Source organism: Pinus tabuliformis, chromosome 7, assembly GCF_031772625.1.
Source record: "Pinus tabuliformis cultivar Carrire ecotype Pingquan chromosome 7, CPIR1, whole genome shotgun sequence".
Taxonomy (NCBI): Eukaryota; Viridiplantae; Streptophyta; class Pinopsida; order Pinales; family Pinaceae; genus Pinus; species Pinus tabuliformis.
The window spans coordinates 1,828,479,942-1,828,492,299 of record NC_142293.1 but is presented as its reverse complement, the minus strand read 5'-3'; positions in this window follow the sequence as shown (position 1 = coordinate 1,828,492,299).

The window sequence follows — 12,358 nt, the reverse complement described above, 5'->3', positions numbered from 1 at the left end:
TGAGAATTTACAATGAGGAGATGAGATAAGAAAAAACAAAAACGTTGATTCTTCTCCCCCACTAAAGCTTTGACTTGTCCTCAAGTCATTATTGAATCAATGAATCAAACAGGAAACAAAAAGAAAAGGAATTCTTACCAGCCAAAGAATTGGTTTTCAAGTAAGAATTCTGGGTTAGAGTGTGCCAGAGTCTGGTTTTCACATCTAAACCATTATTATTTTATTTTTATTTTTTTAAATTTTTATTTTTTTTATATGTTTTTTTAATTTTAATTTTTATTTTTTAAAATTGAAATGAAATGAACTAAGGTAGAGATATCACAGCTGAAGGTTGTAATATCTCAACCTCCCTTTTCTGAGATACAGTTTGAAGAAAATCTTCCTTGCTGATGGGCTTATGGTAAAGTTTCAAGCGATGGCCATTGACAATAAAGGGGTGGCCTTCTCCATCAATGGTAATAACCTTGACTGATCCATTGTCATAAACTTGAACTATTTCGTATGGGCCCATCCAATGTGTGGTAAATTTGGCTTTATGATCTCTGAATTTAGAGTCAAATAGTAAAGCCTAGTCTCCTTCTTTGAAATGTTTCTTCTTGATGTGTGCATCATGCCACTGCTTCCTTTGTTTCTGCATTAGGAGTGTTGTCTCCTCTGCTTGCTGCCTCATTTCATCCAGCTGGTTCAAGTGTTGAATCCTCTCTTGTTGGGATTCATTAAGATCAATTCCTAAATCTGCAGCCATCTTAAAAGTATGTATTTGAAACTCAATAGGAAGCATTACCTTTTTGCCATACACCAACTGATATGGTGTAAATCCTGTAGTATTCTTCCACGTGATTCTATAAGCCTAGAGTGCATCTTTGAGCTTCTCCTCCCAATTCTTTCTGTTCATTGCTATGGTCTTAGTGATAATTCCTTCCAATGTTTTATTTGTGGATTCCACCTGGCCATTGGCCTGTGGATGGTAAGGTGAAGTAAACTGAGTACCTTGATCTGTTACTATCTCCCTTGGTACTCCATACCTTACAAAAATTTCTTCAAAAAGGAAGTTTACCACTGTTTGTTCAGTTGCCCGGACTAGTGCTTTGGCTTTAGCCCATTTTGTCACGTAATCAGTACATACTAGGATGTACTTCTTACCATTGGAGGTTGGATTAATGGGTCCTATGAAATCTAGAGCCCATTTTTCAAATGGCTCTAGGTTTACTTGAGGCTGAAGTGGCATCTCATCTGTAGCTGTTGGCCTACCCATTCTTTGACAGCTATCACAACTCTTCATGCACTTCTTGGAATCCTTAAAAATAGATGGCCAGTAGTATCCAAGACTAAGAATCTTGAATGTTGTTCGTTTAGCTGCAAAATGCGCACCACACGGTTCATCATGGAAAGATTTTAAAATATCAATTATTTCATCATTTCTTACACATCATCTAATAATCATATCATAACCAGTGTAAAATAAATCGCCATTAACCGATGAGTATCAAGCACTTTGTTTGACTAGCCTCTTCTTTTCCTTTGGAGTAAAGTATGGAGGTGTTCTTCCTGTGGACAAATAATTGGCCAAGTCAGCTGTTTGGTCAATTTAGTGTGTCCTAAATTGCTATTTAAAATGTCAATCCGGGATTTGTAAACTGATGAAGTGAAGCGCACTATATGTGCAAGATAACCATTTTCCTAGTCTTTTGTCATTTTTGAGTTTTTTAGTTTGTTTTTGGGTTTATCTTCTGTGGATTCCCTAGTGTGTGATGGCGAAGTTGAAAGTTAAGTATGGATGGTAATGGTGATTTCTACAGTGATTTTCCAAACTTAAAAGTTCTCAAAAAGAAAGTTTCAAACTGACTGTAATGAAATCAATTCTCAAAAGGAAGTAAATGTACCAAAACAGTGAACTAGTGACAATGGCCCAATATCCTTACTGCTGCATGAAAAAGAAAATAGAAACTGAACTTAAAGCAACTCAAAGACTGAAAGCAAAGCAAACTTAAATCACACTACTTCAACCCACATTCTGACCCTTCACCTTTCAACTCACTCCGTCTATAGGAAGTAATCATAAACAAGCTGAGTAATATGATATCTAAATTGCAGGAAATTAAATTGCATAAAAGGAAACTAAGATTTAACTACTCATTCATATTTCAACTCTTGAAAATGACATAAGTAATCCAATCTCTATCTTGCAGGAAAGAAAACTAAATCATACTACAACAAGTAATATTCTAATTCCTTACTAATTGAGTCGCTTGGCTATAGAAAGGAAATCATAAACAGATGAGTAATATGATGTCTAAGTAGCAGAAAAGTAAATAAGCAAAAACAAAACTTGAAAGAAATGACAGTGCTGGAATTAAACTCAGGAAATGAAAATCAGCAGAAAGGACAAGATGATCTCATGTCAGTAGTTATAAAAAAATATGCAAATTTGCCCGGGCTGCCTACAAAAACCTGTAAAAGAAGCACTGATTAGCTAACAGTTAGAAAAGAAAACATAAAGGAAATATGGACAACAATGAACATCAGAACAACGCAATATATATATACAAGCAATGATTATAGAAACAGTAAATGAAAGCAAATAAGAACTATACAAAGCTTTAGTGTACAGGGGCCCTCTGCAACCTTGGCCAGTCAATCACTTAATCACAAATCAAATTCAGGAATGTTGTCTTCTCATGTATTTAAAGTGTAGTAATAAAACAAAGTAAAGCACAGTACAATGGGCTGATAACAACAGTCAAAATTACATCTCCAAAAGCTAACTATCCAATGTATATCAACGCGTTATTTATAAGTAAAAGTGCTGCAACTAATTCCTAGATTTTATGCTGCCAAGAGACACGTAAATCTCCTTGACCTGAGATCTAGCGTGATGGTCATCATGACAGTTGAATCCATGGAGTGGTGGCTACTCGATTCAGTTCACGGGCTGCTCTACAGGTGTGCCAGTACCTCCGGAAACTAAGGATCGTGCCATGCAAACCTTCACGTGGGAAAAACAGAGCCGTGCCACCGCAAAACTCCTCATTTGGCCCTTCCTTTGACCATCGTTGACCACGACCGTTTATGAATGATTTGGCTGAACTGAGGGGACACACTCCATGTGCACGTCACTTGCAGCTTGCCCATGTGGCCGGTTTCTCCATTGGACACCTGTAACATAGCCTTTAACAAAATGGCTGCGGAAACTTGGGCTAGCTGCGGAAAGTGACAAGTTTCCGTAGATGTTTGAACAAAAATCTAAATCAAACAACAGTCATAAACATAGCTAGGAAACCATTTCATAAGCTCTTTTTAGACTAATATGCAATGATTTGACAGCTTGGTGGATGGAGTAAATGGAAAAAGAAGGCTGAAAGGGTATATAGGGAAGTGTAGGTTTGGAACTCAACATACCCCCACTGTGAAGGTGTTGCATGTCCTCATGCAACCAAAATTTAGTCACTCCCCTCTAATTCATATGTTCTGATGCTTCTGTTAGGACATCTAGCCCTCTTTTCTTCTTCTTTGGTGCTACCACCATCCTTGGTTTCCTTATTAGACATCTGAATTTGAGATTGATCAATGCTCTGCTCAACTTTTTGCACTTTTTCTTCAGTTTCTTGTTTTTCTTTTGCCATAGTCCTAAATGGAGCATAGTGTTATCATGAATAATTTTATCTACTTTTCTCTGCTCCTTGAGTGCTTCATTTTCCTGCTTGATATTCCTGTTTAGGACCTCTAATTCAAATACCTCCTGCTTTAAGGACTGAACTTGTGCATCTAGTGGCAGAGTGGTACTTGGACCTGCAGCTGATTTTTCTAATGATTCCAAGTAGTCATATACCTCCTGTTGATTGGGATCTACCTCAAGTGTCTTTCTTGGACTGAGTTCAAAATCTGGTGGAGGAGGAGGACTGCTCTCTAGCTTTGGCCGAGAAGGTCTTTCATCATGTGGAGAACTAGTTTCAATGCTTGGCTGAGGAAGAGGTGGACTATGGCCAGCTGGCGTTTTCTCAGGTGTCTCTCCACCCAAGTCGATGAAGTGGGGCCGTTTTATTTGTGTTTTACTCCCCTTTCCTCTTAGCCTTGTGCTTCTCCTTAAGTATGGTGGACTAGTACTCTTTTCTTGTATACTCTGTTTTCCTTTTTCCTTTTTTCTTTGCTATAGCAGTAGCCTGAAGATGTACTAATATTTCTGACAGTGGTTGATAATCCTCCTCTATGGATGGCTCAGGTGATTGGTAGACTTCTTGGATGGTCCTTTTGCCTTTTTCTTTTCTCTGTTTCTTGTCTTTAGTTCTGTCTTCTTCTTTTTGACCAATTTCTTGAGTTTCTGTAGTAGGGGAGTCTTGGACTATGGTGCTCTTTTCTCTTCTCCTACTTTTTCTTGGTGTCTTTGGTGTACTACTTTCAGAGGCCTCAGATGGCTCCTGGAAGTAGTTTGTTATCAAGAATTGTTCCCAGGTATCTTTTTTTTTCTTTAGTTGGTCTTCAATAAGAATTTTTATAAGTCCATGATGATATAGATGAGGGTCTATATTGCCTATGTGTTTTTGTACTGTAATACTCGTCTTCTTCAAACTCAACAGTAAGAAATAAGGCAAATTAAGAGTCTGATTCTCTAAGAAATTCATCAACAGTCTAGCATGGTACATGTACATCGAACCAAAGCGTCCTTCACAAGTGACAAATTTTTGGATAACTAACAGCAGACTAACCCATTCTTCCTTCAATGCATGAACAGGAATTCCTTTAGTAAACACAGTGGTGTCCATACCTGGGTTTCTTAGCATAATTCTCCATGCCTATTCATCCACGCTTTTATTTTTGAACGATCGCTCACCTTCCTAGGGTAAGCCTGTGGCAGCATCTACTGTTGTTTCGGTCACCGTGAGCTTCAAATCTCCAATCTCCACCATTTGACCATCGAAAGACCGTGCAAAAGCCTTGGTTACTTCTTTGTTATAGCCTTTAAACTTTTGAATGAAGCGTAACCATTTGGCTTTCTTCAGCAAATCCTTGGCTTGAGGGTAACCTTCTAAGTATTTCGGTCCTTCTGGCTCTGCCCTTAGTAGTTTTCCCATTTCTTTCTTTGTTTTAAATTTCAACTGAGGATGCAATTGCGTATGAGGATTTAGCAGAGGGAAGGTAGCTCAGTTGCAGGGTTTATGGTAAAATGCAGTGGTTGCAATCGGTAGCAGGTAACGGGAATGCTTCAGATTATAGGCGGAACAGAGGATAAGCAATTGCAAATAAGCTCACAAATTGAAATGCGTGTATATGAAAAGGAAGATCTTTAATGAAATGGTAAGTGAACAGAGTGGAGGCGAGATCTTTTTTTTTTTTTGAATTAACGGTTGCGTACGGGAGATCACACGTTTTGATAGATGGCTGCGGGAAATACGGTGGAGAGGAGCCGTAAAGGGATTGGTCACATATTATGAGTGCAGGTGGCAAATGAAAATGCAGTCAACTTGAGTTTAAACCCGAAAATCCATCATGAGACCGTTAAGAAATGAATGCATGGTGTATGGAGTAATATCGTGGAATAGGAGTGGGTAATGTAGCTATCATATCGAATCATTGCACATAGTAGAACTTTTTATGGTTTGATAACTATGCATAATCATGACTTTAATTGCTATTTGATAAAAAAAATTGCTCATACCTTTGGAAATTTTGTCATTTCTTGCTCATAGCTTTTAACCAACTATTCTTTCTTGATGTCTTGGAGATGCTCCATGTCTTCATGGCATTTGCTCACTTACACCTGCATTTTCATGATTTTTGTGCTAACATTTTGACTGTGAATTTGAAAAACAGAGTGGTGGTAGCTGCGGAAATCATTTCTGGCTGCGGAAACTGTTTCTGGTTGCGGAAACTGCTTCCAGCTGCGGAAACTGGGACAACACCTACTTAGCTGAACAAAGATAGTTAGAAAAGAACTAACTGAGTGAAAATAGTCCTGAAAGGAACTTTTATTGATGAAATGAAAATGAAATGAGTGGAATGGAGTGAAAATGAAGCGGAGTGAAGTGAAGCGAAAATGTGAATGAGATGGAGATGGAGTGAAATGGCAAATGAGGTGGAGTGAAGATGGAAAAAGGAGAGGAGATTTTTTTTTGGAAAATATAGAGTGTCAGGTGTCCCTGATTTTCACTCTATATTTTCTGTATAAGACTGCCAATCTATGATTGGTTTTCAGGCTTATACAATTTTTTTTTTTTTAACTGAAAGAAACAAAGGCTAGGCTGGTGGGGAAGAAGGATTCTTCTCCACCAGCCTTATTGCAGAATTCTCTTGGAACATCTTGACAAATTCTTCTTTTGAGAGTGGCTTATGATAAATTTTCAATCGGTGGCCATTCACAATAAGAGAAATCCGAAATTCATCAATGGTCTTGATTCTTACTGCTCCATTGTTAAAGACTTTGTCAATTTCATATGGCCCAAGCCAATGGGTCTGAAATTTACCTTTGAAGTATTTGAACTTGGAATCAAACAGTAATGCCCAATCTCCCTCTTGAAACTTTCTTTCTTTGATATATCTGTCATGCCACTTAGCTCTTTGATGTTGAACTAGATCAATCCTTAAAATTGCTTCTTGTCTGATCTCATCTAGCTCATTCAGCTGCTCCATTCTATGCTTTTGGGCTTTTGATAGATTCATCCCCAACTGGACTGCCATCTTGAAAGTCTTGACTTGAAACTCAATGGGGAGCAGGACTTCTTTCCCATAAACAAGTTCATAGGGAGAATGTCCTGTTGTATTCCTCCATGTAGTTCTGTAGGCCCATAAGGCTTCAGGAAGCCTTTCTGCCCAATCTCTTCTATGTAGATGAACAGTTTTGGTGATGATGCTCTCAAGAACTTTGTTTGTAGACTCCACTTGGCCATTTGCTTGCGGATGATAAGGAGTAGATTTTCTGTGCTTGATTTTGTATTCTTCCATCAGCTTCTCCATCAAGTTAGATGTAAATTGACTTCCCTGATCTATCACAATTTCTCTTGGGACACCAAAACGAGTAAAAATATCCTCAAAAATAAATTGAACAACTGAATTTTCATTGGCAGAAGGCAATGCTTTGGCTTCTACCCATTTAGTGACATAATCAGTGCATACCAATATATACTTTTTCTGTTTAGATGGTGGATTAATGGGTCCAATGAAATCTAAAGCCCATTTTTCAAAGGGTTCGATGAGTACCTGTGGTTGTAATGGAATTTCATTTGAAAGAGTCGGTCTTCCAACTCTTTGGCAGCTGTCACACCTTCTGACATATTGTTTTGAATCTTTAAAAAGGGAAGGCCAATAATATCCTAAAGAAAGGATTTTATAGGCCGTCCTTTTGTCAGCAAAGTGTCCACCGCATTGTTCATCATGACATGCCTTGAGGATGTCAGGCATTTCATCTTCCCGAACACATCTTCTGATCACACAATCTAGCCCTTTTTTAAACAATTCATTAGAAATCCATGAATAATTTGAACTCTCCCGAATAATTCTTCTTTTTTCACTAGGAAATAAATGTGGAGGTAGCTTTTCTGTAACCAAATAGTTAGCAATATCTGCATACCAAGGAGTCTTAGTAGTTACTGCAAATAAATACTCATTTGGAAACTTATCCTCTACAGGAGAATCTTCATTAGTATTTTGGATCCTAGACAAGAAATCAACTATTGTATTTTGTTTCCTTGGTCTATCCAACACAGTAATATTGAATTCTTGTAAAAGTAAGAGCCATCTTGTAACTCTGCCATTAGTAACAGGTTTGTTCATGAGATATCTAATTGCAGAATGATCAGTATGAACAAAAGTTTCATAGCCTGTTATATAATGTCTAAACTTATTGATTGCATGAACAATAGCTAAGAACTCTTTTTCAGTCACAGTATAGTTTAACTCGGTGGGAGTCAAATTTTTACTGGTGTAGTAAATGGCATAAGGAACCAAATCCTTTTGACCCAACACAGCTCCTAGAGCTGTATCTGAAGCATCTGTGGAAATATGCAAAGGAAGTTTCCAATTTGGCCCTCTCAAAAGGGGTGCTTCAGATATTCTTGTTTTCAAGGTTTCAAATGCAGATTGACAATCAGGATCCCATTTGAATTTACAGTCTTTTGTAAGTAATTTGAAGAGTGGAGATGCTATTTTGGTGAAGTTTTCAATAAATATTCTATAGTATCCAGTAAATCCAAGAAAACTTCTAACATCTTTTTGACAATTTGTAATAGGCAACTTGGAGATGACTTCAACTTTTGATCTATCAACTTTAATCCCATCCCCTGAAATATGATGTCCTAAAACAATCCCTTCAGTAAACATCATAAAGCATTTTTCATGACCCAATGATAGGTTCATTTCTTTACACCTTATAAGGACTTTTTCCAAATTCTCTAATGCGTCTTCAAACGAATTACCATAAATTGTAAAATCATCCATATAAACCTCTACACAATCATGGATTAGATCAGAAAAGATTTCTAGTACTGCCCTTTGAAATGTTGCGGGTGCATTACATAATCCAAAAGGAAGTACTCGGTAAGCAAAAGTTCCCCATGGACAGGTAAATGTGGTCTTATCCTGATCTTCAAGTGCTACCTGGATCTGATTATAGCCACTAAAACCATCCAAAAATGAAAAATACTTTTTGCCTGCTAAAGTATCTAATACCTGATCGATAAAGGGTAAAGGAAAGTGATCCTTCCAAGTTGCTTTGTTCAATTCTCTGTAATCAATGCATACCCTCCATTTACCATTCTTTTTAGGTACTATAACCAAAGGAGAAACCCATCGGCTATCTGAAATTAGATAAATGAAGTTTACATTGAGTTGTTTTTGGAGCTCTTCTTTCACTATCTCCTTAAGGTTTGGATTCATCCTTCTCTGAGGTTGTCTGATTGGTCTACTATTTTCCTCGATGTAGATGTGATGAATGCAAGTCTTAGGGTCAATACCTTTCATATCAGTATACTCCCATGCAAATGCAGTAGAATGTTTTTGCAAGATTTTGGTTAGCTCTTCCTGTTGTGGTCTTTCCAAGTTTTTGTTGATATTCAATGTTTTACCTGGAAAGATCTCAATGGTGGAACTACCAAACTCTTCCATAGAGAAAAGAGACATTTGTCTAGATGATAGATACTCAATGTCAGAATCTAACTGAAATTGTGTGTTGTCATATTCTGAAGATGTTTCAAAGTTTTCTAATGTGTTCAGAATTTGACTATCTTCACTGACTTCAGAAATGGTAAAGACAGGTTGTATAGTATCCTCATCATCAACCAACTCATTATCTCCTATTTCTGTAATTGCTTTTGCTGGAAGATACAGATTGAATTTCTTTGTCGAATTACCATCAGAAATATACATATCCCCAGACCTACAACTGATAAAAGCATCAGCTGTGGCTAGCCAAGGTCTTCCTAAGATGAGAGGGTGTCCTCCTAAATTACTCTTGGGACTTAAAATCATGAAATCTACTGGATATTCCCAAGAGTCTAAGGAGACCGAAATGTCTTCTAATACACCATCTGGTTTGATAATTGATCGATCTGCAAGTTGCAGTAAAGTAGGTGTAAAAAGAAGATTAGGAAGTTTCAGCTGTTCCATAGTCTGTCTACTCATAATGTTGATAGCAGCCCCTAAATCAATCAAAGTATTTGGAATTTCTACCCCATTGATATGTGTTTTGACAATTGGACTACCGGGATCTACATACTTCTGCATAGTAATTTTTCCCATCATGATATCTACAATTTTTCCTACCAGGTGGATTCTTCTTGTATCTCTAGGTTTCCTTCCTGGTCTTTTAAGACTCAACTCCTTTATTGTTTTTGCTAGAATAGGAATCTCTCTAATGGCCTGTAACAAGGGAATCTTGATACAGGCATTCTTCAATTCATCTAGAAAATCATAGTCAGGCAACAAGATTTGTTTTTCCACCCCTTTGTCAATTTGTAATCTTTCAGGAAAAGGAGGTGTGGATGAAGATACAGGTTGCTCAACTATAGGAGTTGTGGGGGTTAACTCTTTCTTTTTCTTTCTGAGTGCTTGGGTTTTGAAGGGATGCTTCAGAACCTTTATTGGCTTCTAGAGAATCTTCCTCAGAAATGCTTTGCTTTTGGGCATCTATAGAAGGTTTATCTAAAACTCTACCAGATCTGAGTTGTACATCATTGAGAGGAAAAATCATATAGGTAAGAAATTGTTGACCTTCTACCATATAAGCATTTTGAGGGTTTTTATTATTGGGGTTTGGCAATGGCTAGGAAGGAAGTTGATTTGACTTCTGTTGGAATGGAAGCAAGAGTTGAGAATTTGGATTCTGTTGAGAAGGTTGTTGTTGTTGTGGAAATGGCAATGATAGTTGTGGATTTTGATTTGGAAGTTGTGGAGCTTGTTGGTTTTGAAAAGATGGAGGATATTGATAAAATTGGGCAAATCTCCCATAAGGATTTTGCATACCTTGTACCCATGATTGAAAAGGATTTTGAGGTTGGGACCAAGGTTGTTGCCAAGGATTCCAATTTGGTGGGGTTTGAAAGTTCATAGAGTTGTTAAACCCTTGGTTTTGTTGCCCCTGCCAAGGTCTCCTTGCAACAAAACAGAGAGACTCAATTGTATTTGGATCTTCTTGAAAGACAGCTTTGAGCCCAGGAATTGAAGGACAATCCTTGGTCTCATGATTTTCTGAACAAATCACACATGTTTCTACAACTTTTTCATCCAAGGGACATTCCCTTAGAGCATGTTTCTTTCTACATTTTGGGCAAAAGATGGCCAAAGCTTCAGCTTCTGCTTTCTGCTTATTGTGTATCTTAAGAGTGTCTAGTTGCTCACTAAGACTCCCTAAGATATCAGTTTTGAATTCATCAAGCATATTGCCAATCTCAGCCCTACTTACTGATCCAGTTGCAGATTTGTTTGCTCTGATGAGAGAAGGATCTCTAGGCCCTTTTCCAGTTTTAGATTTTCCCCTTGAGAGATGGACACATAGCTCTGCTATATCATGAAGTGGAAGTTGAGATATATCTCCTTTTCCCATCATGTTCAAAATATCTATCCATTCATCTCTAATGGCTTTTAATAGAAGGGCTTTCAGGGTTTCCTCATCTAAGTTACTCATTTTTTCTCTTTTTAGGTTGTATTGGAATCTTTCAAGTAAATCCTCCAAGTTTTCATCTTCTCTTTGCACCATTTTGAATACTTCATCCTTGTGATTGGTGGGCATACAATAGTCCAGGTATCTATCCAAAAATGTTTGTTTCATATCATTCCAAGTCCTAATGGATTGAGTGAGTAATCCCATGAACCATTTCAAAGCAGCTCCTTTCAATGTTGAAGGAAACAGTTTGAGTTTTTGAGAGTCTTCTAGATAATCATAAGTTCGACACAGGACCTCAAACTCAAATAGAAATGTTTCAGGATTCTCATTTCTTAACCCATGAAAGTTTGGGAGGACAGATGGTGAAATATTTTTCATTGTTGCTTGAGAATCCTCCTCGACTATAGGAAATCCGAATGAGTTATCTCAATCCCTATTTCCCCCATTGTTACCTCTACCTCCTCCATTGTTTCCTCCTCCCCCTCCTCTACCTCTACCTCTAACAAATCTGTTAACTACCTCTTCTGTCATGATAGCTTCCTCAGAGATTTCAGAGTCCTCTGGTTCCTCTACTAATTGCGAACGAGGAGGAATTTCTTCCTCTTCTTCCTCAGGTGATTCTACTTCTTCAATTACAATGTGTCTCCATGTAGAAGGAAAGAAAGGATCTTTTCCTAATTCAGATTCGATGGATGGTGTGGGAGAGTCTCCTAATTTAACTACTGCCTCTTGAATTCCAGGAATCCTAGGGCTAGGAGTGTGGGTTGGAGATGATGGAGTTGTGAAAATCGAACTCTTGGCTCTAGCTAAAACCTTCCCTTAGAATCTCTTGCTCTATGCATGTCATTTTTATTTTTCTTCAAGTCGAGCTAATAATTCTCTTTCTGATCTTCTAGGTCACTCTAGGTGCAAGAAGAGAGCATACTCAAGAAACTATTAAACCAATAACTTTCTCTTTTTTGATCCTCCAGGTCACACTAAGTGCAAGAGGACAGCATACTTTGAGAGGTTATCAATTTTTCTTCCTTGAAGAATTTTTTTATATTATTTTTTAAGAAATTGGCTACCTAGTTTCACTTCCCCGGCAACGGCGCCAAAATGTTTGGTCAATTTAGTGTGTCCTAAATTGCTATTTAAAATGTCAATTCGGGATACGTAAACTGATGAAGTGAAGCGCACTATATGTGCAAGATAACCATTTTCCTAGTCTATTGTCGTTTTTGAGTTTTTTAGTTTGTTTTAGGTTTATCTTTTGTGGATTCCCTAGTG